Source organism: Falco peregrinus, chromosome 12, assembly GCF_023634155.1.
Source record: "Falco peregrinus isolate bFalPer1 chromosome 12, bFalPer1.pri, whole genome shotgun sequence".
Lineage (NCBI taxonomy): Eukaryota > Metazoa > Chordata > Aves > Falconiformes > Falconidae > Falco > Falco peregrinus.
The window spans coordinates 3,192,159-3,214,441 of NC_073732.1; the positions used below are offsets into that span (position 1 = coordinate 3,192,159).

The following is a 22,283-nucleotide window of genomic DNA, read 5'->3' on the forward strand; positions in this document are numbered from 1 at the left end:
AAAAGCCTACAGCACCCGGTATTCCCAGGCGGTCTCCCATCCAAGTACTAACCGGGCCCGACCCTGCTTAGCTTCCGAGATCAGACGAGATCGGGCGTTCTCAGGGTGGTATGGCCGTAGGCACCCCCTCTCCCGCCAGCAGCCCTCTCCACAAACGCCACACACGCTCACGCACAACCCTGCAGCCACCCCCAACCCCGACGCAGGGCGCCCGCAACCGAGCCCGCACACCTGACACACAACCAACACCCAACGCAACACACGCAACTACCCCCAGCACGCACCTGCCCCGCACCGCGCCCATGAGACCGCGCCAACAAACACCTACCCTGCTCGCACACCGCCCTACAGCCCTCCTCGCTCACCGGGCAGGGCAGCAGCAGGCAATCCCCGCGCACACCTGAACCACCAGCACCACGCGCGCAACAACGCCTGCACCTACCGGCCGCAACGCAACGGCCCCCCGCTACCTAACGGCAGCCCTCGCAACAGGCAGCTGCCACGCTCGCTCCCACGCCACGCTTCGGCCCTCCGCAACAAGGCTGCGGGGCAGCAGGCCGCCACCGCGCCCGCCCGCCCCACCGGCCTGACCCGCGCAAGCAGCACCAGCTCACGCGCAAGGCCCCCAAGCCTCCGCAACGCCCCTGCCGCAAAAGGGGGGGGGCTTCCCGCAGGCGCCCCTCGGTAAAAAGCCTACAGCACCCGGTATTCCCAGGCGGTCTCCCATCCAAGTACTAACCGGGCCCGACCCTGCTTAGCTTCCGAGATCAGACGAGATCGGGCGTTCTCAGGGTGGTATGGCCGTAGGCACCCCCTCTCCCGCCAGCAGCCCTCTCCACAAACGCCACACACGCTCACGCACAACCCTGCAGCCACCCCCAACCCCGACGCAGGGCGCCCGCAACCGACCCCGCACACCCGACACACAACCAACACCCAACGCAACACACGCAACTACCCCCAGCACGCACCTGCCCCGCACCGCGCCCATGCAGACCGCGCCACAAACACCTGCCCTGCTCGCACACCGCCCTACAGCCCTCCTCGCTCACCGGGCAGGGCAGCAGCAGGCAATCCCCGCGCACACCTGAACCACCAGCACCACGCGCGCAACAACGCCTGCACCTACCGGCCGCAACGCAACGGCCCCCCGCTACCTAACGGCAGCCCTCGCAACAGGCAGCTGCCACGCTCGCTCCCACGCCACGCTTCGGCCCTCCGCAACGAGGCTGCGGGGCAGCAGGCCGCCACCGCGCCCGCCCGCCCCACCGGCCTGACCCGCGCAAGCAGCACCAGCTCACGCGCAAGGCCCCCAAGCCTCCGCAACGCCCCTGCCGCAAAAGGGGGGGGGGCTTCCCGCAGGCGCCCCTCGGTAAAAAGCCTACAGCACCCGGTATTCCCAGGCGGTCTCCCATCCAAGTACTAACCGGGCCCGACCCTGCTTAGCTTCCGAGATCAGACGAGATCGGGCGTTCTCAGGGTGGTATGGCCGTAGGCACCCCCTCTCCCGCCAGCAGCCCTCTCCACAAACGCCACACACGCTCACGCACAACCCTGCAGCCACCCCCAACCCCGACGCAGGGCGCCCGCAACCGAGCCCGCACACCCGACACACAACCAACACCCAACGCAACACACGCAACTACCCCCAGCACGCACCTGCCCCGCACCGCGCCCATGCAGACCGCGCCAACAAACACCTACCCTGCTCGCACACCGCCCTACAGCCCTCCTCGCTCACCAGGCAGGGCAGCAGCAGGCAATCCCCGCGCACACCTGAACCACCAGCACCACGCGCGCAACAACGCCTGCACCTACCGGCCGCAACGCAACGGACCCCCGCTACCTAACGGCAGCCCTCGCAACAGGCAGCTGCCACGCTCGCTCCCACGCCACGCTTCGGCCCTCCGCAACGAGGCTGCGGGGCAGCAGGCCGCCACCGCGCCCGCCCGCCCCACCGGCCTGACCCGCGCAAGCAGCACCAGCTCACGCGCAAGGCCCACAAGCCTCCGCAACGCCCCTGCCGCAAAAGGGGGGGGGCTTCCCGCAGGCGCCCCTCGGTAAAAAGCCTACAGCACCCGGTATTCCCAGGCGGTCTCCCATCCAAGTACTAACCGGGCCCGACCCTGCTTAGCTTCCGAGATCAGACGAGATCGGGCGTTCTCAGGGTGGTATGGCCGTAGGCACCCCCTCTCCCGCCAGCAGCCCTCTCCACAAACGCCACACACGCTCACGCACAACCCTGCAGCCACCCCCAACCCCGACGCAGGGCGCCCGCAACCGACCCCGCACACCCGACACACAACCAACACCCAACGCAACACACGCAACTACCCCCAGCACGCACCTGCCCCGCACCGCGCCCATGCAGACCGCGCCAACAAACACCTGCCCTGCTCGCACACCGCCCTACAGCCCTCCTCGCTCACCGGGCAGGGCAGCAGCAGGCAATCCCCGCGCACACCTGAACCACCAGCACCACGCGCGCAACAACGCCTGCACCTACCGGCCGCAACGCAACGGCCCCCCCGCTACCTAACGGCAGCCCTCGCAACAGGCAGCTGCCACGCTCGCTCCCACGCCACGCTTCGGCCCTCCGCAACGAGGCTGCGGGGCAGCAGGCCGCCACCGCGCCCGCCCGCCCCACCGGCCTGACCCGCGCAAGCAGCACCAGCTCACGCGCAAGGCCCCCAAGCCTCCGCAACGCCCCTGCCGCAAAAGGGGGGGGGCTTCCCGCAGGCGCCCCTCGGTAAAAAGCCTACAGCACCCGGTATTCCCAGGCGGTCTCCCATCCAAGTACTAACCGGGCCCGACCCTGCTTAGCTTCCGAGATCAGACGAGATCGGGCGTTCTCAGGGTGGTATGGCCGTAGGCACCCCCTCTCCCGCCAGCAGCCCTCTCCACAAACGCCACACACGCTCACGCACAACCCTGCAGCCACCCCCAACCCCGACGCAGGGCGCCCGCAACCGACCCCCGCACACCCGACACACAACCAACACCCAACGCAACACACGCAACTACCCCCAGCACGCACCTGCCCCGCACCGCGCCCATGCAGACCGCGCCACAAACACCTGCCCTGCTCGCACACCGCCCTACAGCCCTCCTCGCTCACCGGGCAGGGCAGCAGCAGGCAATCCCCGCGCACACCTGAACCACCAGCACCACGCGCGCAACAACGCCTGCACCTACCGGCCGCAACGCAACGGCCCCCCGCTACCTAACGGCAGCCCTCGCAACAGGCAGCTGCCACGCTCGCTCCCACGCCACGCTTCGGCCCTCCGCAACGAGGCTGCGGGGCAGCAGGCCGCCACCGCGCCCCGCCCGCCCCCACCGGCCTGACCCGCGCAAGCAGCACCAGCTCACGCGCAAGGCCCCCAAGCCTCCGCAACGCCCCTGCCGCAAAAGGGGGGGGGCTTCCCGCAGGCGCCCCTCGGTAAAAAGCCTACAGCACCCGGTATTCCCAGGCGGTCTCCCATCCAAGTACTAACCGGGCCCGACCCTGCTTAGCTTCCGAGATCAGACGAGATCGGGCGTTCTCAGGGTGGTATGGCCGTAGGCACCCCCTCTCCCGCCAGCAGCCCTCTCCACAAACGCCACACACGCTCACGCACAACCCTGCAGCCACCCCCAACCCCGACGCAGGGCGCCCGCAACCGACCCCGCACACCCGACACACAACCAACACCCAACGCAACACACGCAACTACCCCCAGCACGCACCTGCCCCGCACCGCGCCCATGCAGACCGCGCCAACAAACACCTACCCTGCTCGCACACCGCCCTACAGCCCTCCTCGCTCACCGGGCAGGGCAGCAGCAGGCAATCCCCGCGCACACCTGAACCACCAGCACCACGCGCGCAACAACGCCTGCACCTACCGGCCGCAACGCAACGGCCCCCCGCTACCTAACGGCAGCCCTCGCAACAGGCAGCTGCCACGCTCGCTCCCACGCCACGCTTCGGCCCTCCGCAACGAGGCTGCGGGGCAGCAGGCCGCCACCGCGCCCGCCCGCCCCACCGGCCTGACCCGCGCAAGCAGCACCAGCTCACGCGCAAGGCCCCCAAGCCTCCGCAACGCCCCTGCCGCAAAAGGGGGGGGGCTTCCCGCAGGCGCCCCTCGGTAAAAAGCCTACAGCACCCGGTATTCCCAGGCGGTCTCCCATCCAAGTACTAACCGGGCCCGACCCTGCTTAGCTTCCGAGATCAGACGAGATCGGGCGTTCTCAGGGTGGTATGGCCGTAGGCACCCCCTCTCCCGCCAGCAGCCCTCTCCACAAACGCCACACACGCTCACGCACAACCCTGCAGCCACCCCCAACCCCGACGCAGGGCGCCCGCAACCGACCCCGCACACCCGACACACAACCAACACCCAACGCAACACACGCAACTACCCCCAGCACGCACCTGCCCCGCACCGCGCCCATGCAGACCGCGCCAACAAACACCTACCCTGCTCGCACACCGCCCTACAGCCCTCCTCGCTCACCGGGCAGGGCAGCAGCAGGCAATCCCCGCGCACACCTGAACCACCAGCACCACGCGCGCAACAACGCCTGCACCTACCGGCCGCAACGCAGCGGCCCCCCGCTACCTAACGGCAGCCCTCGCAACAGGCAGCTGCCACGCTCGCTCCCACGCCACGCTTCGGCCCTCCGCAACGAGGCTGCGGGGCAGCAGGCCGCCACCGCGCCCGCCCGCCCCCACCGGCCTGACCCGCGCAAGCAGCACCAGCTCACGCGCAAGGCCCCCAAGCCTCCGCAACGCCCCTGCCGCAAAAGGGGGGGGGCTTCCCGCAGGCGCCCCTCGGTAAAAAGCCTACAGCACCCGGTATTCCCAGGCGGTCTCCCATCCAAGTACTAACCGGGCCCGACCCTGCTTAGCTTCCGAGATCAGACGAGATCGGGCGTTCTCAGGGTGGTATGGCCGTAGGCACCCCCTCTCCCCCCAGCAGCCCTCTCCACAAACGCCACACACGCTCACGCACAACCCTGCAGCCACCCCCAACCCCGACGCAGGGCGCCCGCAACCGACCCCGCACACCCGACACACAACCAACACCCAACGCAACACACGCAACTACCCCCAGCACGCACCTGCCCCGCACCGCGCCCATGCAGACCGCGCCAACAAACACCTACCCTGCTCGCACACCGCCCTACAGCCCTCCTCGCTCACCGGGCAGGGCAGCAGCAGGCAATCCCCGCGCACACCTGAACCACCAGCACCACGCGCGCAACAACGCCTGCACCTACCGGCCGCAACGCAACGGCCCCCCCGCTACCTAACGGCAGCCCTCGCAACAGGCAGCTGCCACGCTCGCTCCCACGCCACGCTTCGGCCCTCCGCAACGAGGCTGCGGGGCAGCAGGCCGCCACCGCGCCCCGCCCGCCCCACCGGCCTGACCCGCGCAAGCAGCACCAGCTCACGCGCAAGGCCCCCAAGCCTCCGCAACGCCCCTGCCGCAAAAGGGGGGGGGGCTTCCCGCAGGCGCCCCTCGGTAAAAAGCCTACAGCACCCGGTATTCCCAGGCGGTCTCCCATCCAAGTACTAACCGGGCCCGACCCTGCTTAGCTTCCGAGATCAGACGAGATCGGGCGTTCTCAGGGTGGTATGGCCGTAGGCACCCCCTCTCCCGCCAGCAGCCCTCTCCACAAACGCCACACACGCTCACGCACAACCCTGCAGCCACCCCCAACCCCGACGCAGGGCGCCCGCAACCGACCCCGCACACCCGACACACAACCAACACCCAACGCAACACACGCAACTACCCCCAGCACGCACCTGCCCCGCACCGCGCCCATGCAGACCGCGCCAACAAACACCTACCCTGCTCGCACACCGCCCTACAGCCCTCCTCGCTCACCGGGCAGGGCAGCAGCAGGCAATCCCCGCGCACACCTGAACCACCAGCACCACGCGCGCAACAACGCCTGCACCTACCGGCCGCAACGCAGCGGCCCCCCCGCTACCTAACGGCAGCCCTCGCAACAGGCAGCTGCCACGCTCGCTCCCACGCCACGCTTCGGCCCTCCGCAACGAGGCTGCGGGGCAGCAGGCCGCCACCCGCGCCCGCCCGCCCCACCGGCCTGACCCGCGCAAGCAGCACCAGCTCACGCGCAAGGCCCCCAAGCCTCCGCAACGCCCCTGCCGCAAAAGGGGGGGGGCTTCCCGCAGGCGCCCCTCGGTAAAAAGCCTACAGCACCCGGTATTCCCAGGCGGTCTCCCATCCAAGTACTAACCGGGCCCGACCCTGCTTAGCTTCCGAGATCAGACGAGATCGGGCGTTCTCAGGGTGGTATGGCCGTAGGCACCCCCTCTCCCGCCAGCAGCCCTCTCCACAAACGCCACACACGCTCACGCACAACCCTGCAGCCACCCCCAACCCCGACGCAGGGCGCCCGCAACCGACCCCGCACACCCGACACACAACCAACACCCAACGCAACACACGCAACTACCCCCAGCACGCACCTGCCCCGCACCGCGCCCATGCAGACCGCGCCAACAAACACCTACCCTGCTCGCACACCGCCCTACAGCCCTCCTCGCTCACCGGGCAGGGCAGCAGCAGGCAATCCCCGCGCACACCTGAACCACCAGCACCACGCGCGCAACAACGCCTGCACCTACCGGCCGCAACGCAACGGCCCCCCGCTACCTAACGGCAGCCCTCGCAACAGGCAGCTGCCACGCTCGCTCCCACGCCACGCTTCGGCCCTCCGCAACGAGGCTGCGGGGCAGCAGGCCGCCACCGCGCCCGCCCGCCCCACCGGCCTGACCCGCGCAAGCAGCACCAGCTCACGCGCAAGGCCCCCAAGCCTCCGCAACGCCCCTGCCGCAAAAGGGGGGGGGCTTCCCGCAGGCGCCCCTCGGTAAAAAGCCTACAGCACCCGGTATTCCCAGGCGGTCTCCCATCCAAGTACTAACCGGGCCCGACCCTGCTTAGCTTCCGAGATCAGACGAGATCGGGCGTTCTCAGGGTGGTATGGCCGTAGGCACCCCCTCTCCCGCCAGCAGCCCTCTCCACAAACGCCACACACGCTCACGCACAACCCTGCAGCCACCCCCAACCCCGACGCAGGGCGCCCGCAACCGACCCCGCACACCCGACACACAACCAACACCCAACGCAACACACGCAACTACCCCCAGCACGCACCTGCCCCGCACCGCGCCCATGCAGACCGCGCCAACAAACACCTGCCCTGCTCGCACACCGCCCTACAGCCCTCCTCGCTCACCGGGCAGGGCAGCAGCAGGCAATCCCCGCGCACACCTGAACCACCAGCACCACGCGCGCAACAACGCCTGCACCTACCGGCCGCAACGCAACGGCCCCCCCGCTACCTAACGGCAGCCCTCGCAACAGGCAGCTGCCACGCTCGCTCCCACGCCACGCTTCGGCCCTCCGCAACGAGGCTGCGGGGCAGCAGGCCGCCACCGCGCCCGCCCGCCCCACCGGCCTGACCCGCGCAAGCAGCACCAGCTCACGCGCAAGGCCCCCAAGCCTCCGCAACGCCCCTGCCGCAAAAGGGGGGGGGCTTCCCGCAGGCACCCCTCGGTAAAAAGCCTACAGCACCCGGTATTCCCAGGCGGTCTCCCATCCAAGTACTAACCGGGCCCGACCCTGCTTAGCTTCCGAGATCAGACGAGATCGGGCGTTCTCAGGGTGGTATGGCCGTAGGCACCCCCTCTCCCGCCAGCAGCCCTCTCCACAAACGCCACACACGCTCACGCACAACCCTGCAGCCACCCCCAACCCCGACGCAGGGCGCCCGCAACCGACCCCGCACACCCGACACACAACCAACACCCAACGCAACACACGCAACTACCCCCAGCACGCACCTGCCCCGCACCGCGCCCATGCAGACCGCGCCAACAAACACCTGCCCTGCTCGCACACCGCCCTACAGCCCTCCTCGCTCACCGGGCAGGGCAGCAGCAGGCAATCCCCGCGCACACCTGAACCACCAGCACCACGCGCGCAACAACGCCTGCACCTACCGGCCGCAACGCAACGGCCCCCCGCTACCTAACGGCAGCCCTCGCAACAGGCAGCTGCCACGCTCGCTCCCACGCCACGCTTCGGCCCTCCGCAACGAGGCTGCGGGGCAGCAGGCCGCCACCGCGCCCGCCCCGCCCCACCGGCCTGACCCGCGCAAGCAGCACCAGCTCACGCGCAAGGCCCCCAAGCCTCCGCAACGCCCCTGCCGCAAAAGGGGGGGGGCTTCCCGCAGGCGCCCCTCGGTAAAAAGCCTACAGCACCCGGTATTCCCAGGCGGTCTCCCATCCAAGTACTAACCGGGCCCGACCCTGCTTAGCTTCCGAGATCAGACGAGATCGGGCGTTCTCAGGGTGGTATGGCCGTAGGCACCCCCTCTCCCGCCAGCAGCCCTCTCCACAAACGCCACACACGCTCACGCACAACCCTGCAGCCACCCCCAACCCCGACGCAGGGCGCCCGCAACCGACCCCGCACACCCGACACACAACCAACACCCAACGCAACACACGCAACTACCCCCAGCACGCACCTGCCCCGCACCGCGCCCATGCAGACCGCGCCAACAAACACCTACCCTGCTCGCACACCGCCCTACAGCCCTCCTCGCTCACCGGGCAGGGCAGCAGCAGGCAATCCCCGCGCACACCTGAACCACCAGCACCACGCGCGCAACAACGCCTGCACCTACCGGCCGCAACGCAACGGCCCCCCGCTACCTAACGGCAGCCCTCGCAACAGGCAGCTGCCACGCTCGCTCCCACGCCACGCTTCGGCCCTCCGCAACGAGGCTGCGGGGCAGCAGGCCGCCACCGCGCCCCGCCCGCCCCACCGGCCTGACCCGCGCAAGCAGCACCAGCTCACGCGCAAGGCCCCCAAGCCTCCGCAACGCCCCTGCCGCAAAAGGGGGGGGGCTTCCCGCAGGCGCCCCTCGGTAAAAAGCCTACAGCACCCGGTATTCCCAGGCGGTCTCCCATCCAAGTACTAACCGGGCCCGACCCTGCTTAGCTTCCGAGATCAGACGAGATCGGGCGTTCTCAGGGTGGTATGGCCGTAGGCACCCCCTCTCCCGCCAGCAGCCCTCTCCACAAACGCCACACACGCTCACGCACAACCCTGCAGCCACCCCCAACCCCGACGCAGGGCGCCCGCAACCGACCCCGCACACCCGACACACAACCAACACCCAACGCAACACACGCAACTACCCCCAGCACGCACCTGCCCCGCACCGCGCCCATGCAGACCGCGCCAACAAACACCTGCCCTGCTCGCACACCGCCCTACAGCCCTCCTCGCTCACCGGGCAGGGCAGCAGCAGGCAATCCCCGCGCACACCTGAACCACCAGCACCACGCGCGCAACAACGCCTGCACCTACCGGCCGCAACGCAACGGCCCCCCGCTACCTAACGGCAGCCCTCGCAACAGGCAGCTGCCACGCTCGCTCCCACGCCACGCTTCGGCCCTCCGCAACGAGGCTGCGGGGCAGCAGGCCGCCACCGCGCCCGCCCGCCCCACCGGCCTGACCCGCGCAAGCAGCACCAGCTCACGCGCAAGGCCCCCAAGCCTCCGCAACGCCCCTGCCGCAAAAGGGGGGGGGCTTCCCGCAGGCGCCCCTCGGTAAAAAGCCTACAGCACCCGGTATTCCCAGGCGGTCTCCCATCCAAGTACTAACCGGGCCCGACCCTGCTTAGCTTCCGAGATCAGACGAGATCGGGCGTTCTCAGGGTGGTATGGCCGTAGGCACCCCTTCTCCCGCCAGCAGCCCTCTCCACAAACGCCACACACGCTCACGCACAACCCTGCAGCCACCCCCAACCCCGACGCAGGGCGCCCGCAACCGACCCCGCACACCCGACACACAACCAACACCCAACGCAACACACGCAACTACCCCCAGCACGCACCTGCCCCGCACCACGCCCATGCAGACCGCGCCAACAAACACCTGCCCTGCTCGCACACCGCCCTACAGCCCTCCTCGCTCACCGGGCAGGGCAGCAGCAGGCAATCCCCGCGCACACCTGAACCACCAGCACCACGCGCGCAACAACGCCTGCACCTACCGGCCGCAACGCAACGGCCCCCCGCTACCTAACGGCAGCCCTCGCAACAGGCAGCTGCCACGCTCGCTCCCACGCCACGCTTCGGCCCTCCGCAACGAGGCTGCGGGGCAGCAGGCCGCCACCGCGCCCGCCCGCCCCCACCGGCCTGACCCGCGCAAGCAGCACCAGCTCACGCGCAAGGCCCCCAAGCCTCCGCAACGCCCCTGCCGCAAAAGGGGGGGGGGCTTCCCGCAGGCGCCCCTCGGTAAAAAGCCTACAGCACCCGGTATTCCCAGGCGGTCTCCCATCCAAGTACTAACCGGGCCCGACCCTGCTTAGCTTCCGAGATCAGACGAGATCGGGCATTCTCAGGGTGGTATGGCCGTAGGCACCCCCTCTCCCGCCAGCAGCCCTCTCCACAAACGCCACACACGCTCACGCACAACCCTGCAGCCACCCCCAACCCCGACGCAGGGCGCCCGCAACCGACCCCGCACACCCGACACACAACCAACACCCAACGCAACACACGCAACTACCCCCAGCACGCACCTGCCCCGCACCGCGCCCATGCAGACCGCGCCAACAAACACCTACCCTGCTCGCACATTGCCCTACAGCCCTCCTCGCTCACCGGGCAGGGCAGCAGCAGGCAATCCCCGCGCACACCTGAACCACCAGCACCACGCGCGCAACAACGCCTGCACCTACCGGCCGCAACGCAGCGGCCCCCCGCTACCTAACGGCAGCCCTCGCAACAGGCAGCTGCCACGCTCGCTCCCACGCCACGCTTCGGCCCTCCGCAACGAGGCTGCGGGGCAGCAGGCCGCCACCCGCGCCCGCCCGCCCCACCGGCCTGACCCGCGCAAGCAGCACCAGCTCACGCGCAAGGCCCCCAAGCCTCCGCAACGCCCCTGCCGCAAAAGGGGGGGGGCTTCCCGCAGGCGCCCCTCGGTAAAAAGCCTACAGCACCCGGTATTCCCAGGCGGTCTCCCATCCAAGTACTAACCGGGCCCGACCCTGCTTAGCTTCCGAGATCAGACGAGATCGGGCGTTCTCAGGGTGGTATGGCCGTAGGCACCCCCTCTCCTGCCAGCAGCCCTCTCCACAAACGCCACACACGCTCACGCACAACCCTGCAGCCACCCCCAACCCCGACGCAGGGCGCCCGCAACCGACCCCGCACACCCGACACACAACCAACACCCAACGCAACACACGCAACTACCCCCAGCACGCACCTGCCCCGCACCGCGCCCATGCAGACCGCGCCACAAACACCTGCCCTGCTCGCACACCGCCCTACAGCCCTCCTCGCTCACCGGGCAGGGCAGCAGCAGGCAATCCCCGCGCACACCTGAACCACCAGCACCACGCGCGCAACAACGCCTGCACCTACCGGCCGCAACGCAGCGGCCCCCCGCTACCTAACGGCAGCCCTCGCAACAGGCAGCTGCCACGCTCGCTCCCACGCCACGCTTCGGCCCTCCGCAACGAGGCTGCGGGGCAGCAGGCCGCCACCACGCCCGCCCGCCCCACCGGCCTGACCCGCGCAAGCAGCACCAGCTCACGCGCAAGGCCCCCAAGCCTCCGCAACGCCCCTGCCGCAAAAGGGGGGGGGCTTCCCGCAGGCGCCCCTCGGTAAAAAGCCTACAGCACCCGGTATTCCCAGGCGGTCTCCCATCCAAGTACTAACCGGGCCCGACCCTGCTTAGCTTCCGAGATCAGACAAGATCGGGCGTTCTCAGGGTGGTATGGCCGTAGGCACCCCCTCTCCCGCCAGCAGCCCTCTCCACAAACGCCACACACGCTCACGCACAACCCTGCAGCCACCCCCAACCCCGACGCAGGGCGCCCGCAACCGACCCCGCACACCCGACACACAACCAACACCCAACGCAACACACGCAACTACCCCCAGCACGCACCTGCCCCGCACCGCGCCCATGCAGACCGCGCCAACAAACACCTACCCTGCTCGCACACCGCCCTACAGCCCTCCTCGCTCACCGGGCAGGGCAGCAGCAGGCAATCCCCGCGCACACCTGAACCACCAGCACCACGCGCGCAACAACGCCTGCACCTACCGGCCGCAACGCAACGGCCCCCCGCTACCTAACGGCAGCCCTCGCAACAGGCAGCTGCCACGCTCGCTCCCACGCCACGCTTCGGCCCTCCGCAACGAGGATGCGGGGCAGCAGGCCGCCACCCGCGCCCGCCCGCCCCACCGGCCTGACCCGCGCAAGCAGCACCAGCTCACGCGCAAGGCCCCCAAGCCTCCGCAACGCCCCTGCCGCAAAAGGGGGGGGGCTTCCCGCAGGCGCCCCTCGGTAAAAAGCCTACAGCACCCGGTATTCCCAGGCGGTCTCCCATCCAAGTACTAACCGGGCCCGACCCTGCTTAGCTTCCGAGATCAGACGAGATCGGGCGTTCTCAGGGTGGTATGGCCGTAGGCACCCCCTCTCCCGCCAGCAGCCCTCTCCACAAACGCCACACACGCTCACGCACAACCCTGCAGCCACCCCCAACCCCGACGCAGGGCGCCCGCAACCGACCCCGCACACCCGACACACAACCAACACCCAACGCAACACACGCAACTACCCCCAGCACGCACCTGCCCCGCACCGCGCCCATGCAGACCGCGCCACAAACACCTGCCCTGCTCGCACACCGCCCTACAGCCCTCCTCGCTCACCGGGCAGGGCAGCAGCAGGCAATCCCCGCGCACACCTGAACCACCAGCACCACGCGCGCAACAACGCCTGCACCTACCGGCCGCAACGCAACGGCCCCCCGCTACCTAACGGCAGCCCTCGCAACAGGCAGCTGCCACGCTCGCTCCCACGCCACGCTTCGGCCCTCCGCAACGAGGCTGCGGGGCAGCAGGCCGCCACCGCGCCCGCCCGCCCCACCGGCCTGACCCGCGCAAGCAGTACCAGCTCACGCGCAAGGCCCCCAAGCCTCCGCAACGCCCCTGCCGCAAAAGGGGGGGGGCTTCCCGCAGGCGCCCCTCGGTAAAAAGCCTACAGCACCCGGTATTCCCAGGCGGTCTCCCATCCAAGTACTAACCGGGCCCGACCCTGCTTAGCTTCCGAGATCAGACGAGATCGGGCGTTCTCAGGGTGGTATGGCCGTAGGCACCCCCTCTCCCGCCAGCAGCCCTCTCCACAAACGCCACACACGCTCACGCACAACCCTGCAGCCACCCCCAACCCCGACGCAGGGCGCCCGCAACCGAGCCCGCACACCTGACACACAACCAACACCCAACGCAACACACGCAACTACCCCCAGCACGCACCTGCCCCGCACCGCGCCCATGAGACCGCGCCAACAAACACCTACCCTGCTCGCACACCGCCCTACAGCCCTCCTCGCTCACCGGGCAGGGCAGCAGCAGGCAATCCCCGCGCACACCTGAACCACCAGCACCACGCGCGCAACAACGCCTGCACCTACCGGCCGCAACGCAACGGCCCCCCGCTACCTAACGGCAGCCCTCGCAACAGGCAGCTGCCACGCTCGCTCCCACGCCACGCTTCGGCCCTCCGCAACAAGGCTGCGGGGCAGCAGGCCGCCACCGCGCCCCGCCCGCCCCACCGGCCTGACCCGCGCAAGCAGCACCAGCTCACGCGCAAGGCCCCCAAGCCTCCGCAACGCCCCTGCCGCAAAAGGGGGGGGGCTTCCCGCAGGCGCCCCTCGGTAAAAAGCCTACAGCACCCGGTATTCCCAGGCGGTCTCCCATCCAAGTACTAACCGGGCCCGACCCTGCTTAGCTTCCGAGATCAGACGAGATCGGGCGTTCTCAGGGTGGTATGGCCGTAGGCACCCCCTCTCCCGCCAGCAGCCCTCTCCACAAACGCCACACACGCTCACGCACAACCCTGCAGCCACCCCCAACCCCGACGCAGGGCGCCCGCAACCGACCCCGCACACCCGACACACAACCAACACCCAACGCAACACACGCAACTACCCCCAGCACGCACCTGCCCCGCACCGCGCCCATGCAGACCGCGCCACAAACACCTGCCCTGCTCGCACACCGCCCTACAGCCCTCCTCGCTCACCGGGCAGGGCAGCAGCAGGCAATCCCCGCGCACACCTGAACCACCAGCACCACGCGCGCAACAACGCCTGCACCTACCGGCCGCAACGCAACGGCCCCCCGCTACCTAACGGCAGCCCTCGCAACAGGCAGCTGCCACGCTCGCTCCCACGCCACGCTTCGGCCCTCCGCAACGAGGCTGCGGGGCAGCAGGCCGCCACCCGCGCCCGCCCGCCCCACCGGCCTGACCCGCGCAAGCAGCACCAGCTCACGCGCAAGGCCCCCAAGCCTCCGCAACGCCCCTGCCGCAAAAGGGGGGGGGCTTCCCGCAGGCGCCCCTCGGTAAAAAGCCTACAGCACCCGGTATTCCCAGGCGGTCTCCCATCCAAGTACTAACCGGGCCCGACCCTGCTTAGCTTCCGAGATCAGACGAGATCGGGCGTTCTCAGGGTGGTATGGCCGTAGGCACCCCCTCTCCCGCCAGCAGCCCTCTCCACAAACGCCACACACGCTCACGCACAACCCTGCAGCCACCCCCAACCCCGACGCAGGGCGCCCGCAACCGAGCCCGCACACCCGACACACAACCAACACCCAACGCAACACACGCAACTACCCCCAGCACGCACCTGCCCCGCACCGCGCCCCATGCAGACCGCGCCAACAAACACCTACCCTGCTCGCACACCGCCCTACAGCCCTCCTCGCTCACCAGGCAGGGCAGCAGCAGGCAATCCCCGCGCACACCTGAACCACCAGCACCACGCGCGCAACAACGCCTGCACCTACCGGCCGCAACGCAACGGACCCCCGCTACCTAACGGCAGCCCTCGCAACAGGCAGCTGCCACGCTCGCTCCCACGCCACGCTTCGGCCCTCCGCAACGAGGCTGCGGGGCAGCAGGCCGCCACCGCGCCCGCCCGCCCCACCGGCCTGACCCGCGCAAGCAGCACCAGCTCACGCGCAAGGCCCCCCAAGCCTCCGCAACGCCCCTGCCGCAAAAGGGGGGGGGCTTCCCGCAGGCGCCCCTCGGTAAAAAGCCTACAGCACCCGGTATTCCCAGGCGGTCTCCCATCCAAGTACTAACCGGGCCCGACCCTGCTTAGCTTCCGAGATCAGACGAGATCGGGCGTTCTCAGGGTGGTATGGCCGTAGGCACCCCCTCTCCCGCCAGCAGCCCTCTCCACAAACGCCACACACGCTCACGCACAACCCTGCAGCCACCCCCAACCCCGACGCAGGGCGCCCGCAACCGACCCCGCACACCCGACACACAACCAACACCCAACGCAACACACGCAACTACCCCCAGCACGCACCTGCCCCGCACCGCGCCCATGCAGACCGCGCCAACAAACACCTGCCCTGCTCGCACACCGCCCTACAGCCCTCCTCGCTCACCGGGCAGGGCAGCAGCAGGCAATCCCCGCGCACACCTGAACCACCAGCACCACGCGCGCAACAACGCCTGCACCTACCGGCCGCAACGCAACGGCCCCCCGCTACCTAACGGCAGCCCTCGCAACAGGCAGCTGCCACGCTCGCTCCCACGCCACGCTTCGGCCCTCCGCAACGAGGCTGCGGGGCAGCAGGCCGCCACCGCGCCCGCCCGCCCCACCGGCCTGACCCGCGCAAGCAGCACCAGCTCACGCGCAAGGCCCCCAAGCCTCCGCAACGCCCCTGCCGCAAAAGGGGGGGGGCTTCCCGCAGGCGCCCCTCGGTAAAAAGCCTACAGCACCCGGTATTCCCAGGCGGTCTCCCATCCAAGTACTAACCGGGCCCGACCCTGCTTAGCTTCCGAGATCAGACGAGATCGGGCGTTCTCAGGGTGGTATGGCCGTAGGCACCCCCTCTCCCGCCAGCAGCCCTCTCCACAAACGCCACACACGCTCACGCACAACCCTGCAGCCACCCCCAACCCCGACGCAGGGCGCCCGCAACCGACCCCGCACACCCGACACACAACCAACACCCAACGCAACACACGCAACTACCCCCAGCACGCACCTGCCCCGCACCGCGCCCATGCAGACCGCGCCACAAACACCTGCCCTGCTCGCACACCGCCCTACAGCCCTCCTCGCTCACCGGGCAGGGCAGCAGCAGGCAATCCCCGCGCACACCTGAACCACCAGCACCACGCGCGCAACAACGCCTGCACCTACCGGCCGCAACGCAACGGCCCCCCGCTACCTAACGGCAGCCCTCGCAACAGGCAGCTGCCACGCTCGCTCCCACGCCACGCTTCGGCCCTCCGCAACGAGGCTGCGGGGCAGCAGGCCGCCACCGCGCCCGCCCCGCCCCACCGGCCTGACCCGCGCAAGCAGCACCAGCTCACGCGCAAGGCCCCCAAGCCTCCGCAACGCCCCTGCCGCAAAAGGGGGGGGGCTTCCCGCAGGCGCCCCTCGGTAAAAAGCCTACAGCACCCGGTATTCCCAGGCGGTCTCCCATCCAAGTACTAACCGGGCCCGACCCTGCTTAGCTTCCGAGATCAGACGAGATCGGGCGTTCTCAGGGTGGTATGGCCGTAGGCACCCCCTCTCCCGCCAGCAGCCCTCTCCACAAACGCCACACACGCTCACGCACAACCCTGCAGCCACCCCCAACCCCGACGCAGGGCGCCCGCAACCGACCCCGCACACCCGACACACAACCAACACCCAACGCAACACACGCAACTACCCCCAGCACGCACCTGCCCCGCACCGCGCCCATGCAGACCGCGCCAACAAACACCTGCCCTGCTCGCACACCGCCCTACAGCCCTCCTCGCTCACCGGGCAGGGCAGCAGCAGGCAATCCCCGCGCACACCTGAACCACCAGCACCACGCGCGCAACAACGCCTGCACCTACCGGCCGCAACGCAACGGCCCCCCCGCTACCTAACGGCAGCCCTCGCAACAGGCAGCTGCCACGCTCGCTCCCACGCCACGCTTCGGCCCTCCGCAACGAGGCTGCGGGGCAGCAGGCCGCCACCGCGCCCGCCCGCCCCACCGGCCTGACCCGCGCAAGCAGCACCAGCTCACGCGCAAGGCCCCCAAGCCTCCGCAACGCCCCTGCCGCAAAAGGGGGGGGGGCTTCCCGCAGGCGCCCCTCGGTAAAAAGCCTACAGCACCCGGTATTCCCAGGCGGTCTCCCATCCAAGTACTAACCGGGCCCGACCCTGCTTAGCTTCCGAGATCAGACGAGATCGGGCGTTCTCAGGGTGGTATGGCCGTAGGCACCCCCTCTCCCGCCAGCAGCCCTCTCCACAAACGCCACACACGCTCACGCACAACCCTGCAGCCACCCCCAACCCCGACGCAGGGCGCCCGCAACCGACCCCGCACACCCGACACACAACCAACACCCAACGCAACACACGCAACTACCCCCAGCACGCACCTGCCCCGCACCGCGCCCATGCAGACCGCGCCAACAAACACCTACCCTGCTCGCACACCGCCCTACAGCCCTCCTCGCTCACCGGGCAGGGCAGCAGCAGGCAATCCCCGCGCACACCTGAACCACCAGCACCACGCGCGCAACAACACCTGCACCTACCGGCCGCAACGCAACGGCCCCCCGCTACCTAACGGCAGCCCTCGCAACAGGCAGCTGCCACGCTCGCTCCCACGCCACGCTTCGGCCCTCCGCAACGAGGCTGCGGGGCAGCAGGCCGCCACCGCGCCCCGCCCGCCCCACCGGCCTGACCCGCGCAAGCAGCACCAGCTCACGCGCAAGGCCCCCAAGCCTCCGCAACGCCCCTGCCGCAAAAGGGGGGGGGCTTCCCGCAGGCGCCCCTCGGTAAAAAGCCTACAGCACCCGGTATTCCCAGGCGGTCTCCCATCCAAGTACTAACCGGGCCCGACCCTGCTTAGCTTCCGAGATCAGACGAGATCGGGCGTTCTCAGGGTGGTATGGCCGTAGGCACCCCCTCTCCCGCCAGCAGCCCTCTCCACAAACGCCACACACGCTCACGCACAACCCTGCAGCCACCCCCAACCCCGACGCAGGGCGCCCCGCAACCGACCCCGCACACCCGACACACAACCAACACCCAACGCAACACACGCAACTACCCCCAGCACGCACCTGCCCCGCACCGCGCCCATGCAGACCGCGCCAACAAACACCTGCCCTGCTCGCACACCGCCCTACAGCCCTCCTCGCTCACCGGGCAGGGCAGCAGCAGGCAATCCCCGCGCACACCTGAACCACCAGCACCACGCGCGCAACAACGCCTGCACCTACCGGCCGCAACGCAGCGGCCCCCCGCTACCTAACGGCAGCCCTCGCAACAGGCAGCTGCCACGCTCGCTCCCACGCCACGCTTCGGCCCTCCGCAACGAGGCTGCGGGGCAGCAGGCCGCCACCGCGCCCGCCCGCCCCCACCGGCCTGACCCGCGCAAGCAGCACCAGCTCACGCGCAAGGCCCCCAAGCCTCCGCAACGCCCCTGCCGCAAAAGGGGGGGGGCTTCCCGCAGGCGCCCCTCGGTAAAAAGCCTACAGCACCCGGTATTCCCAGGCGGTCTCCCATCCAAGTACTAACCGGGCCCGACCCTGCTTAGCTTCCGAGATCAGACGAGATCGGGCGTTCTCAGGGTGGTATGGCCGTAGGCACCCCCTCTCCCGCCAGCAGCCCTCTCCACAAACGCCACACACGCTCACGCACAACCCTGCAGCCACCCCCCAACCCCGACGCAGGGCGCCCGCAACCGACCCCGCACACCCGACACACAACCAACACCCAACGCAACACACGCAACTACCCCCAGCACGCACCTGCCCCGCACCGCGCCCATGCAGACCGCGCCAACAAACACCTACCCTGCTCGCACACCGCCCTACAGCCCTCCTCGCTCACCGGGCAGGGCAGCAGCAGGCAATCCCCGCGCACACCTGAACCACCAGCACCACGCGCGCAACAACGCCTGCACCTACCGGCCGCAACGCAACGGCCCCCCGCTACCTAACGGCAGCCCTCGCAACAGGCAGCTGCCACGCTCGCTCCCACGCCACGCTTCGGCCCTCCGCAACGAGGCTGCGGGGCAGCAGGCCGCCACCGCGCCCGCCCGCCCCACCGGCCTGACCCGCGCAAGCAGCACCAGCTCACGCGCAAGGCCCCCAAGCCTCCGCAACGCCCCTGCCGCAAAAGGGGGGGGGGCTTCCCGCAGGCGCCCCTCGGTAAAAAGCCTACAGCACCCGGTATTCCCAGGCGGTCTCCCATCCAAGTACTAACCGGGCCCGACCCTGCTTAGCTTCCGAGATCAGACGAGATCGGGCGTTCTCAGGGTGGTATGGCCGTAGGCACCCCCTCTCCCGCCAGCAGCCCTCTCCACAAACGCCACACACGCTCACGCACAACCCTGCAGCCACCCCCAACCCCGACGCAGGGCGCCCGCAACCGAGCCCGCACACCCGACACACAACCAACACCCAACGCAACACACGCAACTACCCCCAGCACGCACCTGCCCCGCACCGCGCCCATGCAGACCGCGCCAACAAACACCTGCCCTGCTCGCACACCGCCCTACAGCCCTCCTCGCTCACCGGGCAGGGCAGCAGCAGGCAATCCCCGCGCACACCTGAACCACCAGCACCACGCGCGCAACAACGCCTGCACCTACCGGCCGCAACGCAACGGCCCCCCCGCTACCTAACGGCAGCCCTCGCAACAGGCAGCTGCCACGCTCGCTCCCACGCCACGCTTCGGCCCTCCGCAACGAGGCTGCGGGGCAGCAGGCCGCCACCCGCGCCCCGCCCGCCCCACCGGCCTGACCCGCGCAAGCAGCACCAGCTCACGCGCAAGGCCCCCAAGCCTCCGCAACGCCCCTGCCGCAAAAGGGGGGGGGCTTCCCGCAGGCACCCCTCGGTAAAAAGCCTACAGCACCCGGTATTCCCAGGCGGTCTCCCATCCAAGTACTAACCGGGCCCGACCCTGCTTAGCTTCCGAGATCAGACGAGATCGGGCGTTCTCAGGGTGGTATGGCCGTAGGCACCCCCTCTCCCGCCAGCAGCCCTCTCCACAAACGCCACACACGCTCACGCACAACCCTGCAGCCACCCCCAACCCCGACGCAGGGCGCCCGCAACCGACCCCGCACACCCGACACACAACCAACACCCAACGCAACACACGCAACTACCCCCAGCACGCACCTGCCCCGCACCGCGCCCATGCAGACCGCGCCAACAAACACCTGCCCTGCTCGCACACCGCCCTACAGCCCTCCTCGCTCACCGGGCAGGGCAGCAGCAGGCAATCCCCGCGCACACCTGAACCACCAGCACCACGCGCGCAACAACGCCTGCACCTACCGGCCGCAACGCAACGGCCCCCCGCTACCTAACGGCAGCCCTCGCAACAGGCAGCTGCCACGCTCGCTCCCACGCCACGCTTCGGCCCCTCCGCAACGAGGCTGCGGGGCAGCAGGCCGCCACCGCGCCCGCCCGCCCCCACCGGCCTGACCCGCGCAAGCAGCACCAGCTCACGCGCAAGGCCCCCAAGCCTCCGCAACGCCCCTGCCGCAAAAGGGGGGGGGCTTCCCGCAGGCGCCCCTCGGTAAAAAGCCTACAGCACCCGGTATTCCCAGGCGGTCTCCCATCCAAGTACTAACCGGGCCCGACCCTGCTTAGCTTCCGAGATCAGACGAGATCGGGCATTCTCAGGGTGGTATGGCCGTAGGCACCCCCTCTCCCGCCAGCAGCCCTCTCCACAAACGCCACACACGCTCACGCACAACCCTGCAGCCACCCCCAACCCCGACGCAGGGCGCCCGCAACCGACCCCGCACACCCGACACACAACCAACACCCAACGCAACACACGCAACTACCCCCAGCACGCACCTGCCCCGCACCGCGCCCATGCAGACCGCGCCAACAAACACCTACCCTGCTCGCACACCGCCCTACAGCCCTCCTCGCTCACCGGGCAGGGCAGCAGCAGGCAATCCCCGCGCACACCTGAACCACCAGCACCACGCGCGCAACAACGCCTGCACCTACCGGCCGCAACGCAACGGCCCCCCGCTACCTAACGGCAGCCCTCGCAACAGGCAGCTGCCACGCTCGCTCCCACGCCACGCTTCGGCCCTCCGCAACGAGGCTGCGGGGCAGCAGGCCGCCACCGCGCCCCGCCCGCCCCACCGGCCTGACCCGCGCAAGCAGCACCAGCTCACGCGCAAGGCCCCCAAGCCTCCGCAACGCCCCTGCCGCAAAAGGGGGGGGGCTTCCCGCAGGCGCCCCTCGGTAAAAAGCCTACAGCACCCGGTATTCCCAGGCGGTCTCCCATCCAAGTCTAACCGGGCCCGACCCTGCTTAGCTTCCGAGATCAGACGAGATCGGGCGTTCTCAGGGTGGTATGGCCGTAGGCACCCCCTCTCCCGCCAGCAGCCCTCTCCACAAACGCCACACACGCTCACGCACAACCCTGCAGCCACCCCCAACCCCGACGCAGGGCGCCCGCAACCGACCCCCGCACACCCGACACACAACCAACACCCAACGCAACACACGCAACTACCCCCAGCACGCACCTGCCCCGCACCGCGCCCATGCAGACCGCGCCACAAACACCTGCCCTGCTCGCACACCGCCCTACAGCCCTCCTCGCTCACCGGGCAGGGCAGCAGCAGGCAATCCCCGCGCACACCTGAACCACCAGCACCACGCGCGCAACAACGCCTGCACCTACCGGCCGCAACGCAACGGCCCCCCGCTACCTAACGGCAGCCCTCGCAACAGGCAGCTGCCACGCTCGCTCCCACGCCACGCTTCGGCCCTCCGCAACGAGGCTGCGGGGCAGCAGGCCGCCACCGCGCCCGCCCGCCCCCACCGGCCTGACCCGCGCAAGCAGTACCAGCTCACGCGCAAGGCCCCCAAGCCTCCGCAACGCCCCTGCCGCAAAAGGGGGGGGGCTTCCCGCAGGCGCCCCTCGGTAAAAAGCCTACAGCACCCGGTATTCCCAGGCGGTCTCCCATCCAAGTACTAACCGGGCCCCGACCCTGCTTAGCTTCCGAGATCAGACGAGATCGGGCGTTCTCAGGGTGGTATGGCCGTAGGCACCCCCTCTCCCGCCAGCAGCCCTCTCCACAAACGCCACACACGCTCACGCACAACCCTGCAGCCACCCCCAACCCCGACGCAGGGCGCCCGCAACCGAGCCCGCACCCCTGACAC

General features: G+C 69.6%; 33 non-coding genes across 33 annotated transcripts; all 33 read right to left on the minus strand.

Moving 5' to 3' along the window:
• Window positions 1–3: 3 nt before the first annotated feature.
• Window positions 4–122, minus strand: LOC129785474 (5S ribosomal RNA). The gene has a single exon (XR_008749551.1). It is a non-coding gene; the product is annotated as a 5S ribosomal RNA (ribosomal RNA).
• A 568-nt stretch (window positions 123–690) lies between these two features.
• On the minus strand, window positions 691–809 carry LOC129785485 (5S ribosomal RNA). Its single transcript, XR_008749562.1, has one exon. It is a non-coding gene; the product is annotated as a 5S ribosomal RNA (ribosomal RNA).
• Window positions 810–1,378: 569 nt separating this feature from the next.
• On the minus strand, window positions 1,379–1,497 carry LOC129785496 (5S ribosomal RNA). Its single transcript, XR_008749573.1, has one exon. It is a non-coding gene; the product is annotated as a 5S ribosomal RNA (ribosomal RNA).
• Window positions 1,498–2,066: 569 nt separating this feature from the next.
• On the minus strand, window positions 2,067–2,185 carry LOC129785507 (5S ribosomal RNA). Its single transcript, XR_008749584.1, has one exon. It is a non-coding gene; the product is annotated as a 5S ribosomal RNA (ribosomal RNA).
• A 570-nt stretch (window positions 2,186–2,755) lies between these two features.
• LOC129785513 (5S ribosomal RNA) lies at window positions 2,756–2,874 on the minus strand. Its single transcript, XR_008749588.1, has one exon. It is a non-coding gene; the product is annotated as a 5S ribosomal RNA (ribosomal RNA).
• Window positions 2,875–3,445: 571 nt separating this feature from the next.
• LOC129785514 (5S ribosomal RNA) lies at window positions 3,446–3,564 on the minus strand. Its single transcript, XR_008749589.1, has one exon. It is a non-coding gene; the product is annotated as a 5S ribosomal RNA (ribosomal RNA).
• A 569-nt stretch (window positions 3,565–4,133) lies between these two features.
• On the minus strand, window positions 4,134–4,252 carry LOC129785516 (5S ribosomal RNA). Its single transcript, XR_008749591.1, has one exon. It is a non-coding gene; the product is annotated as a 5S ribosomal RNA (ribosomal RNA).
• A 570-nt stretch (window positions 4,253–4,822) lies between these two features.
• LOC129785517 (5S ribosomal RNA) lies at window positions 4,823–4,941 on the minus strand. The gene has a single exon (XR_008749592.1). It is a non-coding gene; the product is annotated as a 5S ribosomal RNA (ribosomal RNA).
• Window positions 4,942–5,513: 572 nt separating this feature from the next.
• Window positions 5,514–5,632, minus strand: LOC129785518 (5S ribosomal RNA). Its single transcript, XR_008749593.1, has one exon. It is a non-coding gene; the product is annotated as a 5S ribosomal RNA (ribosomal RNA).
• A 571-nt stretch (window positions 5,633–6,203) lies between these two features.
• Window positions 6,204–6,322, minus strand: LOC129785519 (5S ribosomal RNA). Its single transcript, XR_008749594.1, has one exon. It is a non-coding gene; the product is annotated as a 5S ribosomal RNA (ribosomal RNA).
• A 569-nt stretch (window positions 6,323–6,891) lies between these two features.
• LOC129785520 (5S ribosomal RNA) lies at window positions 6,892–7,010 on the minus strand. The gene has a single exon (XR_008749595.1). It is a non-coding gene; the product is annotated as a 5S ribosomal RNA (ribosomal RNA).
• Window positions 7,011–7,580: 570 nt separating this feature from the next.
• On the minus strand, window positions 7,581–7,699 carry LOC129785521 (5S ribosomal RNA). Its single transcript, XR_008749596.1, has one exon. It is a non-coding gene; the product is annotated as a 5S ribosomal RNA (ribosomal RNA).
• Window positions 7,700–8,269: 570 nt separating this feature from the next.
• On the minus strand, window positions 8,270–8,388 carry LOC129785522 (5S ribosomal RNA). The gene has a single exon (XR_008749597.1). It is a non-coding gene; the product is annotated as a 5S ribosomal RNA (ribosomal RNA).
• A 570-nt stretch (window positions 8,389–8,958) lies between these two features.
• Window positions 8,959–9,077, minus strand: LOC129785523 (5S ribosomal RNA). The gene has a single exon (XR_008749598.1). It is a non-coding gene; the product is annotated as a 5S ribosomal RNA (ribosomal RNA).
• A 569-nt stretch (window positions 9,078–9,646) lies between these two features.
• On the minus strand, window positions 9,647–9,765 carry LOC129785524 (5S ribosomal RNA). Its single transcript, XR_008749599.1, has one exon. It is a non-coding gene; the product is annotated as a 5S ribosomal RNA (ribosomal RNA).
• A 571-nt stretch (window positions 9,766–10,336) lies between these two features.
• LOC129785499 (5S ribosomal RNA) lies at window positions 10,337–10,455 on the minus strand. The gene has a single exon (XR_008749576.1). It is a non-coding gene; the product is annotated as a 5S ribosomal RNA (ribosomal RNA).
• A 570-nt stretch (window positions 10,456–11,025) lies between these two features.
• LOC129785525 (5S ribosomal RNA) lies at window positions 11,026–11,144 on the minus strand. The gene has a single exon (XR_008749600.1). It is a non-coding gene; the product is annotated as a 5S ribosomal RNA (ribosomal RNA).
• A 568-nt stretch (window positions 11,145–11,712) lies between these two features.
• On the minus strand, window positions 11,713–11,831 carry LOC129785501 (5S ribosomal RNA). Its single transcript, XR_008749578.1, has one exon. It is a non-coding gene; the product is annotated as a 5S ribosomal RNA (ribosomal RNA).
• A 570-nt stretch (window positions 11,832–12,401) lies between these two features.
• LOC129785527 (5S ribosomal RNA) lies at window positions 12,402–12,520 on the minus strand. Its single transcript, XR_008749602.1, has one exon. It is a non-coding gene; the product is annotated as a 5S ribosomal RNA (ribosomal RNA).
• A 568-nt stretch (window positions 12,521–13,088) lies between these two features.
• On the minus strand, window positions 13,089–13,207 carry LOC129785528 (5S ribosomal RNA). Its single transcript, XR_008749603.1, has one exon. It is a non-coding gene; the product is annotated as a 5S ribosomal RNA (ribosomal RNA).
• A 569-nt stretch (window positions 13,208–13,776) lies between these two features.
• On the minus strand, window positions 13,777–13,895 carry LOC129785529 (5S ribosomal RNA). The gene has a single exon (XR_008749604.1). It is a non-coding gene; the product is annotated as a 5S ribosomal RNA (ribosomal RNA).
• Window positions 13,896–14,464: 569 nt separating this feature from the next.
• Window positions 14,465–14,583, minus strand: LOC129785530 (5S ribosomal RNA). The gene has a single exon (XR_008749605.1). It is a non-coding gene; the product is annotated as a 5S ribosomal RNA (ribosomal RNA).
• A 571-nt stretch (window positions 14,584–15,154) lies between these two features.
• Window positions 15,155–15,273, minus strand: LOC129785531 (5S ribosomal RNA). The gene has a single exon (XR_008749606.1). It is a non-coding gene; the product is annotated as a 5S ribosomal RNA (ribosomal RNA).
• Window positions 15,274–15,842: 569 nt separating this feature from the next.
• On the minus strand, window positions 15,843–15,961 carry LOC129785532 (5S ribosomal RNA). Its single transcript, XR_008749607.1, has one exon. It is a non-coding gene; the product is annotated as a 5S ribosomal RNA (ribosomal RNA).
• A 569-nt stretch (window positions 15,962–16,530) lies between these two features.
• LOC129785533 (5S ribosomal RNA) lies at window positions 16,531–16,649 on the minus strand. Its single transcript, XR_008749608.1, has one exon. It is a non-coding gene; the product is annotated as a 5S ribosomal RNA (ribosomal RNA).
• Window positions 16,650–17,220: 571 nt separating this feature from the next.
• Window positions 17,221–17,339, minus strand: LOC129785534 (5S ribosomal RNA). The gene has a single exon (XR_008749609.1). It is a non-coding gene; the product is annotated as a 5S ribosomal RNA (ribosomal RNA).
• A 570-nt stretch (window positions 17,340–17,909) lies between these two features.
• LOC129785535 (5S ribosomal RNA) lies at window positions 17,910–18,028 on the minus strand. Its single transcript, XR_008749610.1, has one exon. It is a non-coding gene; the product is annotated as a 5S ribosomal RNA (ribosomal RNA).
• A 571-nt stretch (window positions 18,029–18,599) lies between these two features.
• Window positions 18,600–18,718, minus strand: LOC129785536 (5S ribosomal RNA). Its single transcript, XR_008749611.1, has one exon. It is a non-coding gene; the product is annotated as a 5S ribosomal RNA (ribosomal RNA).
• Window positions 18,719–19,289: 571 nt separating this feature from the next.
• On the minus strand, window positions 19,290–19,408 carry LOC129785538 (5S ribosomal RNA). The gene has a single exon (XR_008749613.1). It is a non-coding gene; the product is annotated as a 5S ribosomal RNA (ribosomal RNA).
• Window positions 19,409–19,980: 572 nt separating this feature from the next.
• On the minus strand, window positions 19,981–20,099 carry LOC129785539 (5S ribosomal RNA). Its single transcript, XR_008749614.1, has one exon. It is a non-coding gene; the product is annotated as a 5S ribosomal RNA (ribosomal RNA).
• A 571-nt stretch (window positions 20,100–20,670) lies between these two features.
• LOC129785500 (5S ribosomal RNA) lies at window positions 20,671–20,789 on the minus strand. The gene has a single exon (XR_008749577.1). It is a non-coding gene; the product is annotated as a 5S ribosomal RNA (ribosomal RNA).
• Window positions 20,790–21,359: 570 nt separating this feature from the next.
• On the minus strand, window positions 21,360–21,477 carry LOC129785510 (5S ribosomal RNA). Its single transcript, XR_008749587.1, has one exon. It is a non-coding gene; the product is annotated as a 5S ribosomal RNA (ribosomal RNA).
• Window positions 21,478–22,047: 570 nt separating this feature from the next.
• LOC129785502 (5S ribosomal RNA) lies at window positions 22,048–22,167 on the minus strand. The gene has a single exon (XR_008749579.1). It is a non-coding gene; the product is annotated as a 5S ribosomal RNA (ribosomal RNA).
• Between the last annotated feature and the right edge of the window lie 116 nt (window positions 22,168–22,283).